General features: G+C 49.7%; 1 pseudogene across 1 annotated transcript; it reads left to right on the top strand.

Moving 5' to 3' along the window:
• The first annotated feature begins 840 nt into the window (after nucleotides 1-840).
• Nucleotides 841-1,469, top strand: LOC308343380 (ras-related protein Rab-7a-like; annotated as a pseudogene). Its single transcript has one exon. The product of its transcript is annotated as a ras-related protein Rab-7a-like (transcript).
• Nucleotides 1,470-18,253: the final 16,784 nt, after the last annotated feature.

Genomic DNA, 18,253 nt, shown 5'->3' with positions numbered 1-18,253 from the left:
GATTATTCAGAGGGGCCCAGTGTAGGCCCTAAATGTGCCATAACAAAGCACAACCTCCTGGGTGACTTTAATAACAGGAATGCTTTCTCTCATAGCTCTGGACCGTGAGTCTGAGATCAAGGGGTCCACGGCCTGGATCCTCTGAGGCTCGAAAGGACCTCTTGCAGGCTTCTAGCTAGCTTGTGGTGGCTGCTGGCCATCCTTGGCGTTCTTCGGCTTGTTGAGGCCCTCCCCCAATCTCTGACTTCATGTTCACGTGGCATTCTGCTTGTGTGTCTGTGTCTAAATGCCCTTTTCTTGTAAGGACTCTCATTGTATTGAATCAGAGCCTGCCCTATGACCTCCATCTTAACTCAATCATCTGCGGAAGTCCTATTTTCACGTAAGGTCTCATCCACAGGTAATGGGGTTTAACAACTTTTGTGGAAGATGGGACACACTTCAACCCATTATAAGACCCTAAAGCAGAGGGTTTTCTCTGGCTGGCATCACAGAGCTGTGGTAGAGGGGAGGTGAGAGGGCCAAAGTCCAACGTGGGCCTGATGCACGTTAGTCCTAAAGACAGAGGACGTGGACAAGAAATGCTAGTGAGTGGCAGGTGCTGAGGGTGACTACCTCCCTTATGGTATCTTGCCACAAAGCAAGTTAGTGTCAACCCTCCTTAGTGCAACAAATTAAAAGGTCCACTAGATGTTGAAGGCTTGGGAAGTGCCGAGGAGTCTGCTGGAGCCAGAACTTGGACTTCTGCTCAGCCCCTGTCCTCCCTTGTACTTCCTCTTCGGCAAGAGCCCTAGCAACACGCCCGGCCCGGAGTCCCAGTGGAGTGGCTGCATTTGACGAATGACCTCTAGAAAGAAAGTGTTGCTGAAGGTTATCATCCTGGGAGATTCTGGAGTTGGTAAGACATCACTCATGAACCAGTATGTGAAAAAGAAATTCAGTAATCAGTACAAAGCTACGACAGGAACAAACTTTCTGACAAAGGAGGTGATGGTGGATGACAGACTAGTTACGAAGCAGATCTGGGACACAGCAGGCCGGGAGCGGCTCCAGCCCCTCAGTGTGGCCTTCCACAGAGGCGCAGACTGCTGCGTTCTGGAGTTTGATGTTACTGCCCCCAACACCTTCAAAACTCTCCACAGCTAGAGAGATGAATTCTCATCCAGGCCAGTCCCCGGAATCCCGGAAACTTCCCCTTCATTGTGTTGGGAAACAAGATTGACCTTGAAAACAGACAAGTGGCCACAAAGCGGGCACAGGTCTGGTGTGACAGCAAAAACATTCCCTACTTCAAGACCAGTGCCCAGGAGGCCATCAGTGTGGAGCTGGCATTCCAGACAATTGCACGGAATGTACTTACACGGGAAACAGAGGTAGAGCTGTAGAGTGAATTCCCTGAGCCCATCACACTGGACAAGAGTGGCCAGGCCAAGGCCTCCGTGGAGAGCATGGAGAGCTGCAGGTGCTGAAGGGGCCATGAGGGCAGGGCAGAGTCCTTCTCAAACAGAGAACACACTTAGGCCTTCCAACACAAGCCCCTCTCCTCTTCCAAACAAAACATAAAGTCATCTCTCGAATCCGGCTGCCTAAAGAAATCCCATCGAGCACACCCTCACACACACACACACAGAGCCCTGACACAAGCAGACAGAGTCAGCCCAGGCCTGTGATGCGTCCATCGGGGTCTGCCCACCCACCCCACCAGCCCTCTTACGGCGGCAGGACAGGCAAGCCGTAGAAATCGTTCTGGTGTGGAGTCGGCATCGGAAGCTTACTCTTTCCGTCCACTGGAGAGAGGGAACTGCTTACGTTAATCTGTGTTTAATCAGTTATCTGATTTTTTTAATGGTCTTATGGTCTCTTTACCCCCTATCCCCACCCCCGCCCCTGTGAAGGCTACCACTTGGGAAGGCTGGTGCCCCATGCTTCATTATAGGCTCACACCCAGCCTGATCAGACTGAGTTTTGCATTTATCTGTTAATGCTTCTTACTTTTAACTGATCAGATTTTTTATAGTCTCCATTTATTATGTAATCCTTCTTAGAAAAGAATCTTATAGTACATTAATATATGCAACCAATTAAAAATGTATAAATTAGTGTAAAAAAAAGTTCCACTAGACTTAAGGCCACAGTGAGTCACATCAAGTCAGCCTTGTTGCTAATTATGTGGACAGCTACATTTATTGAGCACCTACTGTGTACCAGGAATTAAGCTCAGAGTTTGTTTCACATTATTCGATTTAATCCTTTGAGAACATGATCTTCCCTCAAAGGGCTACGCTACTTCCTTTTTCTGTGCAAATACTGGAACCAGACATAAATCACTCAGTTGTTTATTCTAGGAAATACTTGCTCCAGGAAGATATGACCATTAACCAATTAAAGAAGCTTACTTATCAAGGCTGATCAAGACATTCGCTCTTCAAGACCCTCCCATTGCTGAATGGATCAACCCCAGACTATCACGTTGCTGCTTTCCAGTTCTTTAGTGTCTTAAGAGAGGGTGATGGCAGATAACTCCCTCACTGAGAGGTGATGCCATGGCCCCATTTCACGGAGCTGGAAACTGAGGCAAAGAGGAGAAAGTTGCTCACAAAGGCAGAGCCTCCCTTCTCCCCGAACTTGTACATTGGTTTCTGTAACTGGGCTCTTGTTATTCTGAGTCCCTCTCCAGTGTGTGGGTCTCCGTGTGGATTCTCACGTCAGGCTCTCTGCTGCAGACCTCCACGGCTGTCCCCAGGACTTGAGTCTACCTCTGAAGCCCGGTGAGACTGGCCAAGGACCACATCCTCTGGGCCTGCAGGCTGCCTGCAAAGCGATTGCCCTGACTCCTCACTACGTTTGCTGGATCTGGCCCCTTCACCTTGCCCCTGCTCTGGGGTCTGTCTGCTTCCAGCTGACGGCCTTTCCCGCCTGACCAGTCCTGCCCCAGACCAAACTCTGGTCTCGATGGTCTTCATCCCCAGCGAATCCATGTTTAAAACTTGAAAATATACGCTCTCTGGGTCTCTGAATCAGATTACCCCGTGCCATCGATGACAAGAAAGTTCAAATTGTTTATATATCCTTAAGTTAAGTATTTCAGGATGATTTCCGTCCTGTGCTTATTTTGACCAGTGGTTCACTTCCGTGTTGCTGCTGAACAAATCACCACAAAGTCAGCAGCTTTAAATAATATGTTTATTATCCCTCAGTTTCTGGGGATCAGGAGTCAGGGCATGAGTTAGGGGGTCCTCTGCTCAGGGGCCCCCCAGTGCATCACCCAGGACGGGCTCCCATCAGAGCCTCTGCTTCTGAAGTCCCCAGCCTGTTGGTAAAATTCATTTCCTTGAAGCTATAGGATTGTCCTGACTCTGTTTTCTACAAATATATTTGTCCACTGGGCATCCGTCCCGCACAGGGCCAACGATGTTAACTCTATTTTCCTTCTTTCTTTTTTGGGGGCTGGACTTATTTATTTATTTGAGAGAGAGCACAGGCAGGAGGGACCGAGGGAGAGCGAGAGCCTCCGGTGGCCTCCGCATTGAGCGGGCAGCCTGATGTGGGGCTCAATCCCACGACCTCGTGATCATGACCTGATCTGAAACCGAGTCAGATTTTCACCTGACTGAGTCACTGTGGCACCCGTAACTATATTTTCTATATTCTCGATACCCTGGAGCCCTTCCAGGCCTGGGCAGGGACTGCCTCTCCCAGTGCTGATTCCCGGACATAATAACTTGCCCAGGAGCACACCTTTCATTTGTAAACCAACCCATCCCAGGCAAGTAGCCCCAGCTGCCTCCCTACCTGAGTGTCACACAAGAAGCTAGAGGTCCCCCATCCTAACTCAACCAGGGACAGGTATCCGGCAAAGGAAGACACCAGGTGACAGCACCAAGGCAAACCGAAACGATTCACACTAGCCTAAGCTGTTCATTCCTCGGTTGGGAGGCCCCAAGAGAGGCTCTGGCCTGAGCCTGCCTCCTTCCCCCTTCCCTCCCTGAGCTCTGTGGGGCCCTGTGGGGTATAACAGGGCCTGCCCTCTTCCCTCAGAGAATCTACACAATGGGAGATTTCTTCCAATGGCCTCAGCCTCTCCACATCATCAGCGGGTCATACCTCCATAAATCAAACCTCGGGTATAGCTTAGAAAACGGGCTTGCAGCAGCTTGCCTCTTCCAAGACAGCACCAGGGAGACAAAGGCTCCATAGTGAGCACGTTGGAGTCCTACGCAGAGCGGTGTCGCCCCGAGCGACCCCCCTCCCCGGCCTCTGCTGCTTAGAAGCGAGTCCCAGGTCCTGCCCCCACTCGCGGGGAGAGTGCACTCGGCTCGAGGGACCGCCTTAATGGTTGCCTGCCCTCACTCAAGGGTTCCTAGAAAGACCATGGGAACTGAGTTAAAGGGAAGGCGTAGTGATGTATACATTTTACGAGGCAGCACTTTTACCTCTTAATGACCGCGGCTCGGTAAATACGAGCTCTGCTATATTGTGTAATCCTCGTTTGCTAGAAACCCACAGAAGCTGCATGAACGCATGCAGGGTGGTGTGCCGAACCGGCTGACACGCCCCGCTCAGGGGGTCTTCACTTTGATTGAGCAGATCAAGTGTCTGACTCAGCAGAAAATCCGTGTTGTGTCAACAGGTCATGATGTATATGGCTCAACTGGTGATCTATTTCTTTTTAGTTGGTGTTTGTTTTTCCTATGAATGATTTATCTGTTCTAGAATGAACTGTGTCAACTACTGCACGTGGCAGATTAATTTCAGTGTGTTCTGCAAACACTTCCTTGGTAATATACCTTATTCCATCTTTATTTGCTCTCACTGGCAACATCATATCCTTTCTTTATTTGAATTAAATAGCTTTTTCAAAGTAGGCCATTCTCCTTGGGGATGGGGAATGCATAACACATGAAAAGGTAGCTTTTGTTTAAAAAAAAAAAAAACACAACTTCTTTTATTAACTCCTGCATGAGAGTGCTTAACACATTAAATATTTTCTTCAAATATTCCAAGATATGCTGCCATTTAATTCCATAAAGCTGAAATGTATCTTTTTCTGTAGTTACAATAAAGATACCATATTGGAACACTAACAGAGTTTTATAAAGTATTTAAAAATAACCTCATAACACAGCATGTGGCTTAATGAAGTCCGGGGTGGGTGAGTATGACTATTCACATTTCAGAGAGGCAAATGGGGTTTCCCAGATGAGGGAACAGCCATGGAGAGAGATGCCAGGTCGGCTTGTCAGAGCACTGGTTCTCTTCCATTGGAGAGAAACTCTCTGGCTTGTTTCCCAATGCTAGCATGTGTTTTCCAGATCCTTACTCCAAAATCCACAATCATACTGGGGCTCAATCCAGAACCATCAGTGCATACCAGGGTAGTCCCTGGTCTGGAACCATCACTGTGCACCAGGATAGCATCTGGTCTACAACAATCACTACAGTGGTTGTTGTGTCTGTGATCTCTCAGAGCAGGCTAGTGTCTGGTCTGAAATCATCACTATACATGAGGCTAGCGTCTGGTCTGGAACCACCAATGAACACCAAGCTAGTGTCTGGTCTGCAACCATCACTGTACACCAGGCAGTCCCTGGTCTACAACCATCACTGTACACCAGACTAGCATCTGGTCTGCAACCATCACTGTACACCAGGCTAGCATCTGGTCTGCAACCATCACTGTACACCAGGCAGTCCCTGGTCTACAACCATCACTGTACACCAGGCTAGCATCTGGTCTGCAACCATCACTGTACACCAGGCTAGCGTCTGGTCTGCAACCATCACTGTACACCAGGTTAGCGTCTGGTCTGCAACCATCACTGTATACTAAGCTAGTGTCTAATCTGGTTGCATTTATGAAGGGGTTTTAAACTGTTTAAAAATCGTTTTGAGTGTAGTCACCTCACTTTACCACTGATAGGCTGACAAATGTAATGTAATGTAATGTAATGTAATGTAATGTAATGTAATGTAACATAACATAAGTAACAATAGAATAGTGCTGGACCCAGACTATGAATTTACACAAGACGGTACCTGGTCCAGACCATCACTGTATCCAGGGTAATGCCTGGTATGGAACTCTAGCTATACTAGGCTAGTGTATATGTGTCTGTGTATGTAATTTTGTAGTATAAAATGCATACATGAAATGTTCAACTTTAGATGTATCATTTAATCAGTTTTTGTAAATGTATTTCAAGACACAGAACATACCTATCACTCCAGAAAGTCCTTCCCTGCCCCCTCCTGGTCAATGCCCTTTTCCCTGGAAACAATCACTACCCAACATTAACCACCATATGCTAATTTTGCTTAGTCTAGAGAATTTCATGTGGGGGGAGTTGTGGAGCACTGACTTTTCTATGTGCAGTTTCCTTCACTGGGCTACCGGGTCTGACGTCCGTCCGTGCTGCTGCACGTATCAGTACTGTGTTTCCTTTGGATTCTGAACCATCTTCTGTTGTGTGAATACACCACAGGGGATGTACCCACCCTCCAGGAAATGTTCTTTCTGGCTTTGATTGTCGTGGATACCATAGCATGGATTCTTGTACAAGACTTTTTGTAGATGTAATTTCATTTATCTTAGACTAGTCCTTAGAAGTAGAACTGCTGGAGGGATGGCTGGGTGGCTCAGTCAGTTAAGCATCTGAAGCCTGGTTTTGGCTCAGGTCACGATTTCACGGCCGTGAGTCCGAGCCCCACATTGGGCTCCCAGCTCAGAAGGAGTCTGCTTAAGATTCTGTCTCTTCTTCTCCCTCTGTGCTTATCCTCCACCCCATGCTCTGATGTGCTCTCTCTCTAAAATAAATAAATAAATCTTAAAGAAAAGAAGTAGAACTGGTATGTCATAGGACAGATCCATGCTTAAAATTTTAAGAAATTACCACAAAGTTTTCTAAAAGATGTTCTAACATTTTATAGTCCTAACACCAATAAATAGGAGCTCTGGTTCTTCCATACAGTCTTCAATGTTTGTGTTGCTAAACTTGTTAAATTTTAGCCTTTCTAGTATATGTATAGTTGTATCTCATGATGGTTCCAATTTGCATTTCCCTGTGAATGATGTTAAACGCTTTTTCATTCGCTACTTTTATGTGTTCTTTTCTGAATTTCCTGTTCCGGGCGTCTGCGTACCTGGACCGGGTCATTGGTCTTGTCTTTCTGTTGAGCTCCGGGGCTTCCTCGTACAACTGGACACGGGTCTTTTCCGATCCTATGACTTCCAGTTTATGACGATATCCATGGTAGTATTTTCTGGTGAGAAGACATTTTTAACACTGATGAATTTTCATTTATCAATATTTTACTTTATAATCCAAGCTTTATTTTATTTTATTTTTGTTTTGATTTTTAGGGAATCTTTGCTTGCGCCAAGATGTAGAAGCAATTTTTTTCAGAAGATCTTTCATGTGCACTTTTCGTTTAGGTGTGATCTGTCTTCAGTTGATCTGGGGCAACATGTAGGACAGGAAACAAGGCTCTTCTTTTAATGTGTGGATATTCAGTCATTCCAGCATTGTTTGTTGAAGAAATTTTCCTTTTCCATTGAGTTTTTTTGGCACTTTTGTTGAAATCATTTGATGTTGTAAGTGAAGACCGATTTCTGGATTTCTTATATTGTTCCAAGGGTTTAGTTTTAATCATTATTTTAATACCATACTATTTTAATTACTATACCTCCACATCAAATCTTGAATTCAAATAGAGTATATCCTTCATTTATGTCTATATGTGTACTCTTTTTCTTCCTTCATCTTTTTAAATTAATTTCAAGTCATCTTGTTAATTTCTAGAAAAAATCTGTTGAAATTTTAATTAGAATTGCTTTGGTATAGATCAATTGAGAGAAAATTAATATCTTAACAATACTGAGCCTTCCAAAAATCAAATGAACAAAATTGGATCTTCCAACATATGAACATGGTACATATCTCCTTAACTTACATATTCTTCAATTTCTCTCTTTAGCATTTTATAATTTCCATTGTACAACCATATACTTCTTTTGTTGCTACTACAGTTGATATTTTTTGTGTTCTTATAAGTGATATTGGCTTTGCAATTTCATTTTCTAGTTGTCCATTTCAGGTACATAGAGATATAATTTCTTTCTTTCTTTCTTTCTTTCTTTCTTTCTTTCTTTCTTTCTTTCTTTTTAAGATTCTCATTTATTCATTTGACACACAGAGATCACAAGCAGGCAGAACAGCAGGCAGAGAGAGAGAGACAGAGGAGGAAGCAGGCTTCCCACAGAGCAGAGAGCCCAATGCAGGGCTCGATCCCAGGACCCTGAGATCATGACCTGAGCTGAAGGCAGAGGCTTTAACCAACTGAGCCACCCAGGCACCCCGAGAGATATAATTTCTTAAAATTGAATTTTGCAGCATTGCTAAATTTGCCTGCTCTAATAATCTTCTTAGAGGTTCCTTAGTCTTTTCTATCTACACAATTATGAGATCTGTGAATAAATACAGTTTTACAACTTTCCTATCTGGATTCCTTTCTTTACTGTATTAAATAAGAGTCTCTGTCTTCACTGTTGAATAGTAGTTATGAAAGAAGATCTTCTGGTCTTGTTCCCCATCTCAGGTGGAGAGCACATCAATATTTCACCATAAGTATGGCACAAGCTGTAGATCTTCCCATGTGTGCCTTTAACATTACGTATCCCCTCATGATCATTTCATCTGTACAGTCTCTCATGACTTCACCTCTCTCATTTCTGCTATTAGTAATTTGTATTTTCTCTCTTTTTTCTTTGACCAATCTTGCTAGAGGTTTGTCAGTTTTATTTATATTTTCAAAGAAATAACTTCTGGCCCTGTTGAGTTTCTCCACTGGTTTGCTTGTGTTTCTTTGTTTTTATTTCACTGACTTCCACTTTTATTTGTAATATTGTCTGTCTTCTTATTTAAGGTTTAAGTTCCTCTTTTTCCTTTTCCTTGCCAATTTAAGATGGAATTAGAAGGCATTAATGTCACAGCTTCTTTCATTTGAATACAGGCATCTAAAGCTATCAATATTCCTCTCATGACTGATTTAGCTGCATCCCCCCAATTTTAATGTCTTATGATTTCATTATTACTTAATCAAAATATTTTCAGTTCCTCTTGTAATTTCTTTGATTCGAGGGTTGTTTAAGTCTTTTTTACTTAATTTTCAAATGCTTGTAAATTTTCTAGAAATCTTACTGGTACTGATTTCTCTGTCAGTACTAATCTTGTCAAAGAACATACTTTGTATCATCTCCACCTCGAATAGACTCTATCCAGCCAAATGACTCATGTGGTTTGAGAACAGAGTATACTCTCAATGAGTAGAAGAATGGGTGCCATGTTCCATAATGATAGATCAAACTATTGATAACTTACCTGTTTAAACTTATGGGAAAGTTTAGTGACACAAACACTGTCATATTCTTTTGCTGAGTGTTACACAAAAAACTAAAGACAAGTTTCATAAAACGGAAGACATCCTCGTGTGGTGAAGACATCACTAATGAATGAAAATGTGTGGTGAAGAACGAATCCTGGTGGGAGAGACTGAGTCACGGAGTAACGTCGTGTCCTTGGGAGAGAGGGGGGCCTGCTCTGTGGAAAATGGGTGACCTTGTCTTCCTCCTCAGCCTAATCTAGGGTTTGGCGATCTTTTATCTTAAAAGGTCAAGTAGTAAATATTTTAGGCTTTGTGGACCAAGAGGAAAAATCGAGGCTCTTCTGCAGGTGCTAATATAACATGTAAAAATGTAAAAGCTATTCTTACATTGCAGGCTATGACAAATCAGGCAATTGGATGGGTTTGGCTCACAGGCCACAGTTTGCCAACTCCTGCATCATGTTCTGAGTGCGCTCCGCTGAACACCGTGGAGAATGGCTAGAGCAGGTGGCACTGGAATGAGGTCCCCGGTCAAACTGGGGGATCTCTGGATGAAACACACTTGGGCAAACAGTGTTATTGCTGAAATTCACAGATGCTTCTGCATACAACGTGAGCTGAGAACTTCCATATGAGTCTTGTAAAAGGAGACCCTTCCTGGAAAGGTCTCACAATAGAACAGGTTCATTTTGTTATGCCTCCTGAAGGTCTGGAGTGCCTTCAAACACTCTTCAGCAAACACTGGTCCAACCTATTTTTCAAAAGCCAGCTCTCCTTTTCACTCCTGGTATTTTTAAGATGGAAATTTCTCTGACCCACTGTGTTTCACAAGTATTAGAAATTCTTCCCTTTCATTTCTAATAATTAAGGAGAGAGGTGAAGTTGCTGGAGGGAAAGCTGAATTCACATCATCTTTTTATCTGGACAGATTCAGAACATTGGGCAGAGCTAACTCTTTTGTGTTGTGTCTGTCGCCTCACGCTAGAATGTAAACTTCTGGAGGGCAACGTTTTGTGTCTGTTTCCATCACTGTGATGCCCTTAAAACCCTGAAAAGTTTCTAACAGGCAGAGAGTGCTCAATGAATATGCACTTGGTGAACAGATGAGACCTCCTGACCTTCAAGAAACTCCAGTAGGATATGGCATCAGGTTTTTCTGGGAGCAGTATAGTAACAACGACCTCAATGGACTAGGTACCCCTGGTATTGGCACAAACCAAGGGGCTTCAGACAACATAAATGAATTCTCTTTCAGTTCTGGAGTTTGCATGTCGGGAATCCAGGTGTCTGTAGGTGTGTCCTTTGGGAGAATGGGGGAGAACCCACTCCTGCTTCTTCTGACTCTGCTGGCTGCAGGCGTCCCTCGGCTTGTGGCCGTGTCCTTCTCAGCTTCATCTTCTTAGGGGTTTCCTCCTGGTTGTGTCTGTCTCATCTGCCTCTTTCTTACAAAAACACCTGTGACCCCATTGGTGACCCAATCAGATAATCCAGGACAAGCTCCTCATCTCAAAATCCATACCTGAATCACACCTTTAGCCGTAGAAGGTGATACTCACAGGTTTGGGGATTCGGACGTGGGGTCTCTGGGATTCCCATCATTCAGCCCACTACATCGGGCTCTACGGAAAGTCTGGAACCTTCATTTCCATCTTGGATTCCATTAGGAACTGACTTTGATGTAGAGACAGGCAGCTCCAAGAAAATCTCACTTCATGCTGCTTGTGACAAAACCGTGTGTAACAAAGAAGTCTGGCTCTTCAAAATTACCAGTCGGTGATGAAAGACCAGCATGCTTTCACGTTATCAGCTCCAAATTTGTTTTACATCCTTTTACATGGAGTGTCTTACGCAGCAAAAGGTAAGTTATTACTGAATGCATTAGTAAGGAAATACATGAAGCTGGTTCTGAATCGTTTAAGTTGGTGATGTAAAACACAGAGAAAATGATAAATCCTTGCAAAGCGGGTCATATAAACATAATGCCAGAGGTCTTGAATGTTTCTACTGGTTCTCACTGTCTGTATATCACTTGGGGTTTTACATTTTGGAGCAGGTTTTAAGGTAAACAGAGACTGAATTCCAAACAGCTTCTGTACTCATGATGACCCTGACTTTATTAGTAATGAGATCTAATGACATCATCTTTTGACAGTCATGATCTTTAACCTGGTTTGATCTAAACCAGACTCCTCAGGAATGATATCATTAAGGTAAATCCCTGAAAAGAGACCCAGCCACTTCAGTATAAACCGTTGAGAGGGATTGAGTTACTGAGAATGACTTCACCCACCCCTCCGTTCTTCCTTGGGCGATACAGAGCATATCGAAACTGCAGAGGAGGGCGACGGATTAGTGATGTTGTTTTTAGTAATAACACTCAAAATCATACCAGAATTCTAATTATGCATATGGGCAGGCTTATTTAAATACGGTTTAAATCCTTTTTCGTTAGACAGATTTTAACTCTGAAAGTCCATACTTCTCTCCATGTTTGAAAAGAATGGCTGGCATTTATGCAACGGTAATTTTAAATAAACCCCGTGTCTGGCGTGCAGGATAAGGCAGCGGTTTCTGCGTGAATGTGCCACCTAGCTGTAGGAACAAGTTGTGAAAGGAATCTACAAATAACATTCGCATGAGCCAAGAGCTGTGCATGCAAATGAAGCCTGTCTGTGGGTCCACGTCTCTCCGTCTCCAGCAGCACTGCCCCAAATCCTGGCTGTGACACCTGTCTCCTGCCCTGGGGTGGCCTCCCTGCTCGTCTCCTGGCTTCTACCAGCCCCCTTCTAAAAGCATTTCTCTGTGGAACCACAAAGTGCTGACCTTGATGTGTCTAGGCAGAAACAGCACCGTACGCGCCAACGACCGTGCCCGCCCGCCGGACGATACTCATCCACGATTATACATGAATACTTACACAACCACAACACTTACCATCGGAGTCAATAACTAACATGACAAACTATTTCCAGAAAGAACTAAAATGACTTTCTTGATCTGACTTCGTTCATACATGTGATTCTCCAAAGTTATCAGCGAACTCTTCAGAGGCAAAACACAAAAGATCTCAAGTCACTAGAAAAAAATACTTAATACTCAGGATAAACACAGGCTTAGTCATGCGATAAAGATAAGTTTGAACCCACAGTAGATTTTCATGTCTGTCTTTGCAAAGCTACTGAGAGAATTAACATGCCAACCGGACAAAACCCTAAACCATTTGGCTTAGGCAGAAACGAGCTGATGAGCTCACGGGAGGCCTGGCTTCCGGGCACGTGGTTATGTTCCCAGGGGGGTCGTCCAGACTCGGGGCTCAGCTTTCCCGCCGCAGTGTGCTCTGCGTCGCCCCTACCTCAGCCCCGGGATTTGGGAAGATGGTGCGGAATCTCCAACCCCTGGTTCGAAGTCTGGGAAGCAGCAGGAGCCCCCACCCCAGGAACCCGGTGCATGTCCCTCCCACCCCACGTTCTAACTGGGTCCTGGCCCACTTCTAAGCCGTCAGTCTGCCGCTGCAGCTGCAGCTACCCTGTGGTTGTTCTCTGCAGGGAACCGGCTGGGGAGTGGACCGTCCGCAGGGACCCAGATCCAAGCAGGCTGCATCCCAAGGGCATGGGGCGGGGGGCGCCGTCCACCGCCGTGAGCAGCTGTATCAGACGTGCCACTGAGGAGAGCGTCGCTTGTCCCTGAACTGGAGGGGGGCAGCAAGCAGTCGCTCGTTCGCTCCAGGCAGAAGCCTGGGGTCCGTGGCCGCGTCTACCAGTTCCTGGGAGGGTGAAGGGGTGGCAAGGCACCGGGCTTCTCTCGGCTCAGTTTCCTCTTCTGTGAAATGGGAATCATGACAAGGATGCTTCCTCCAGGAGACATCGTGCCACTTGGGAATGTGCACATCCCTGACCGCCACTTGTACCTGCAAATTCAGAGCCTTCGCTTTGACGCCCCAAGCACACCCAGCAGGTAGAGGGAGGTGTGAGGAGAAGGGGTGAGGTTTGGTGTGGCTCCTGAACCCCAAGCTTGCCTGTGTCACCATGAGCCCCTCTCCCCATTAAAGCAGGAGTTCCCAACACTTTAAAACACTGTACTGGACGGTAACTTAATAACGTGTGATTTATGGAGCCATCAGAAGGAGTATCAACATCTCCGTCCTGGAAACAAATCAAAGTTCAGACATGGGCGCAAACACTAATTACTTTTAACAAGTGCAAGCGAAAGGTGAGGGAGGGCAGGGCGGCGTTTGGCCCCTCCCGACAGCGCGCTGGATAAGCAGGGAGCACAACCGCAGGGAGGAGAGCACCGGGGGCCTTCGGCTGCCGCTGCCCTTTGAAGTCTCCTGTGCGCGAGGTGACCGACATCCATCTTTACAGTGTGCTGAGTCCCGAGGGCTGCTTTGGGTTAGTGAAGGAATGTGCACTTATTTGAAACCTGACCCCTGGGCCCCTAAAAAGGTGGGCTTAGGCGGGGCCGGGGGTGACCTTATGAATTTAGACAGCTGCTAGGCCACCGCTAGGAGCAAATTACCAGGGGCCGCGGGGATTTTCCACTCAAGAAAGCAAAGGGCGCCTCTTTAAGCTCCGCAGGGTCAGCTGCCGCCTCAGAGGCCTGTGTGAGAGCCGGAGCCGCCAGAGGGCCCGGCTGAGGCCGATCGGGGTCGAGGCTGAGGGGCGCGGCGGGGCGGGCGAGGGGAGCGCAAGCGGGTTCACCTGCGCCCCTGCCCGTGCGCCCCTGCCCGTGCGCCCCTGCCCGTGCGCCCCTGCCCGTGCGCGGCCGCCCCGTCGGAGCGCAGCCTCCTGAGCCGGCGCCACGCGCAGTCGGTAGTTCCGGTGACTGCGGGGACGGGAGGGTCCTTCGCTTCCCAGAACGAGGCCCGGCCTGCCCGCACCCTCGGAGAAGCCCGGCCGCTGTGTGCTGGTGACTCGGGCCGTCCTCACAGCCGGGCCAGGCGCGGCCTCAAATGGCTTGTGAATAAAATGTTTCCCTTCATTCAGGCTTACAGAGTGAGGAACAAGGGAGATTTTACGAAGATACTTTAAAGATTAAACAGTGTAGAAATGGAAGTCAGGTTTCCCCAGGGATCCCCCAGGGAAGCAAATGCACACGGGGAACTCGGCTTTATTCCGGAGGTGTTGAAAGAGCGGCGGCCGTGGGGCCGGGCCAGAGCTCCTGGGGCCGCAGCCTGTGCCCGGGGAGCCAGGGTACCCCCAGGGGCCCTCACCGAGCCCTTCCAGTCCGCCCTCCCCACCCTGCACGCGGCGGCTGCGGACGGCGCCCCCCGGGCTGAGGCGCGCGCCCGCCGATCCAGGGTCAGGTCGCGCCGGCACCAGCGGTGTCTGTTCTCCGCATTCTTCCGTCTGGGTCCTGCGACAGTGGGAAGCCCTAAAGACTGTGAAAAGCCGGGGCTGTAGCAAATGACTATGAGAACAGGTCCCCGCCCACCTGTGCACGGTGGCTCCCTGGAGGCTTCCGGGGCCCCGGGTGAGCGGCCGGGACGACACCCATTCCAGGGCTGAGCCGATCTTTTCTGGAATATTCCGTTCACGGTTTCCACCCCCAGATGGCTTGTGGGTAGACAGGGATGGGGCGGGGACTGGCGATGTGTCGTGTAGGGGGTCGAGCCCACGTCTCCGTGTGGGACCCCAGCACCACCCAGGATACACCTGTGGACGGAGAGGGGGAAGGGCTCTTGTTCCGCCCACGCATCTCGCCACTCCAGAGGCACACACGACCTGACTTGGTCACTGGGGCTCGCCAGCACCTGCTCCAAGCTCCAAGCTGGGAGCCGATGGAGCGGCCCCTCCACGTCCGGCAGGCCCCTGCGGCAGAGCGTCGCTCTTTTTCTTCCAAATCGGGGTTTGCAGTGTGGGTGGCCGATCTGTCTGTCCCTTCTCTTGTGGACGGTCCCTTGAATCAGTTCTTCTCCCAGAGTGTTTGTGATTGTGTCTGCTGTCGGGCCAACCTTCCGTCGTTTCAGGCACAGGCACTGCGTGGTGCAGAGACCCTGGCAACACGGGGAAATGCAAGTGGCAAGCTTGGTCCGCAGGCGAGTCAGAGAATGACCCAAACGCCCCACATTGTGTTGCAGGAGGATGTCGGGGCCAGTGGCCTGTGTCACCTGCTTTCTGCTGATAGATGTGAGCTGAGCCTCCAGCCCCTGGTGGCGATGATGCAGAATGATGGGCGCTGTGACCCTGGGTGCAGACGGAAACACTGAGAGCTGAGAGCTCTGGGCGCGTTCCTGCCTCCCTCGTCATCTGTGTCTTCCTTCAGTCAGTTCACGTTTTCCCATCTTCCACGAAAAACAGAAATTGGAGGTCAAGCTGGCTTCATTGGATTAAACTCCAGGGCTTCCCCATGAGTGCGGGCACAACGGGCACCATGGGGTTTCTGGGGCTCATGCATCCTGGGTCATCTGAGGGGAGAGCTCCCCTCGCAGAGCACCCGGTGTCTGTGGGACCACTTCGGGGGACAAACTTTGAGGGGAGGTGTGGGCCCGATGCGTCTCCTGGGGTCGCCGCCGAGGGACTCGCTTTGGTTGTTCGTGAGAAGAGCCATTTCCCCAACCACAAAGTAGTTTGAATCACGAAAGCTGGTCTTCCCTGATTCGGTCTCTTAGCTGGTTATGCAAGAAATGCATTTCACCTTCCTGAGGAAAACTCTCAAAGGAGGGCCAGGATTGTTCTGGAGAACCTGACAGAGACCCACGATAGCTCGGACTGCGGGGACCCTGGAGGACAGGCTGAGTGCGTCTGTGTCCCCACCCCGAGCCCCTCAGAGCCTCCTTGCAGCTCCGCACTCCTGCCAAGGGGGACGCGGGATGGGGCGGCAGGATCGCCATCGCGAGGACGTCAAGTGACAGTGTCTGAAGGCTGTTTGACGGAGCCTGCAAACCCAGCCCGAGCGGCCCCTCGGCAGTCCTAGACCAAGGGCTGGAAAAGCCGCTTCCGAGCGTCGGCAGACCGGCGTCTCTGTCCCGCCACTGTGGGACTCTCCCAGGCCGCGGGAGCCCTCAGCCCGTCCTGGACCCGCGTGGAGAAGCAGCACCGGCCTCTCACGCAGGACAGTGCGTGCGCGTGACGGGCACGCGTGCGGGGTGTTCTCCGTCCACACCCGGGGATCCTTAGCGGGGCCCTGCTCCTCACCCCACCCCGACACGCCTGCCCCCGGGTGGAAGACGTTTCCACTCCAGGCCCGGGAGGCGGTGCTGAGCGATGGGCCCCCTCATCTCCGGCCCCGCCTGGCCCCTGCCACGGGGCCTCTTCTCTGAAGGGGGAGGCAGCGCTCCCGTCGGGGTGATCCAAGCGGAGAGAACCACCAGCCCTGGAAGAATGTCCCTGAAGCGGCGGTCAGCAAACAGCTGGCATCAGACAGGAGTCCTTATCCCGCAGGGCCCGTGTCAAGCAGGGAATTGGGAAACAGATTCTCCCAAATGTCAGCCACGCCTGCCCGCCCCTCCCCCCCCCCCCCCCCCCCGAGAGCCCTGTACCTGCTGGAGGTGACAGGGCACCTGGGCCCGGCTTGGTGCCATCCAGTGGGTGTCCTGAGAATGACACAAGCCTTTAGGTTGGGGACAACTCCACATGTGATGTCTGGGGGGAAAGAGAAGGGTTTTGTGTTTCTCCGGTGTGCACATGCCCAGTACTGCAGAGCAAAACACCCAGCAGAATCGGGGCGGCCAGTGCCTTTCTCAGTGGCCTCCAAGCTGCGTCCATGGGCAGCGGGACACAGCCTGTTGGGTCCTGTTGGCTGCGGGTGGCTGGGATGTCTTCCCTTCACTGCGGTAAGACTCTTGGCCCCTCTGGGCGCCCCTTCGGCCGGGTCCTAGTGCATGGCTGGGGGAGGGGATGGGCCGGACACCCCGAATCACAGCCTGGGGGTGTGTGTCATGTCCCTGGGGAGAGCTTGAATCCTAGATGAGGCCCAGGTTCACTGTGCTTCCAGGTGGACCCAAGGCCAATGGCCTGCGTCCACATTCTGGCCCTGCCCCTCACCAGAACACGCTCTGTCGGCCCTTCCGTGCCTCAGCATCCATACTTGCCAGACGGGGCCGAGACGGGGCCCGCTGAGGCCAGGGGCTGCAGCGGTGGCTAGTGGCGACCCTAGTCTGAGCCCGGTGCAGAGCGAGTCGGGCAGACAGCAGAGGAGGAAGAGAGAGGGGCACTGGGGGAGGTGACCGCGGGGTGGCACAGACATGGGGGCCACGCCTGGGGGACTGGGGGTCTTTCTGGGAAGGGGACATTCACGGCCCGTGGTCAGCACGGCTCGGGAAGAGACGCTGGGGCTCCGGATTCTGGTCCTCGCTCTGAGTTTCACTCTCTGGCGGGAGTTTATGGAGGTTTTCTCCTCCCATTTTCTCAGCTCCTTGTGACAAGAAGAGTGGCCAGACGGAGATAAGGATCTGATGAAGTGGATGAGAAATCAAAAGGAGAACTCCAAAACGGCATAAGGCTTCCGCTGCGAGTGCCACGAACCTATACCATAAATCAGAGCTTTAAACAAAACATCGTCATTGCGGGACTAGGCCCAGACCCTCCCGGGGGGCGGGGATCTTCCTTCTTCTGGGGAATTCCCGTCTCCCAGGCACTAGAAGGGGCACCGGAGGGGACAACGGCTTGGTCACGACCTCCAGCTTCTGTGCCCCTGACGGCTCCTCATGGGGAGATGACCTGTTAAGCAGTGGCCCAGTCCCCAGAGCTGTGAGGTGTAGGACCACGTGGGTGTGGGGACGGAGATTCCCTTGCCTTCCGAGGACCCCCCCGGCCAGTGGTTGGCCCCCTCCCAGCCTTAGTCCCTGTGGGGGCAGGCAGACATTTCTCTGGAGACGATGGGGCTCGGGGCACCTGAGGGGACAGGAGCAAAGGCGGTGGCTGTTACCGGGCTT

Source organism: Martes martes (genome assembly GCF_963455335.1).
Source record: "Martes martes genome assembly, chromosome: 5".
Classification (NCBI taxonomy): domain Eukaryota; kingdom Metazoa; phylum Chordata; class Mammalia; order Carnivora; family Mustelidae; genus Martes; species Martes martes.
Note: the sequence above shows the minus strand (reverse complement) of the source record. Positions and strands in the feature narration are given on the sequence as shown.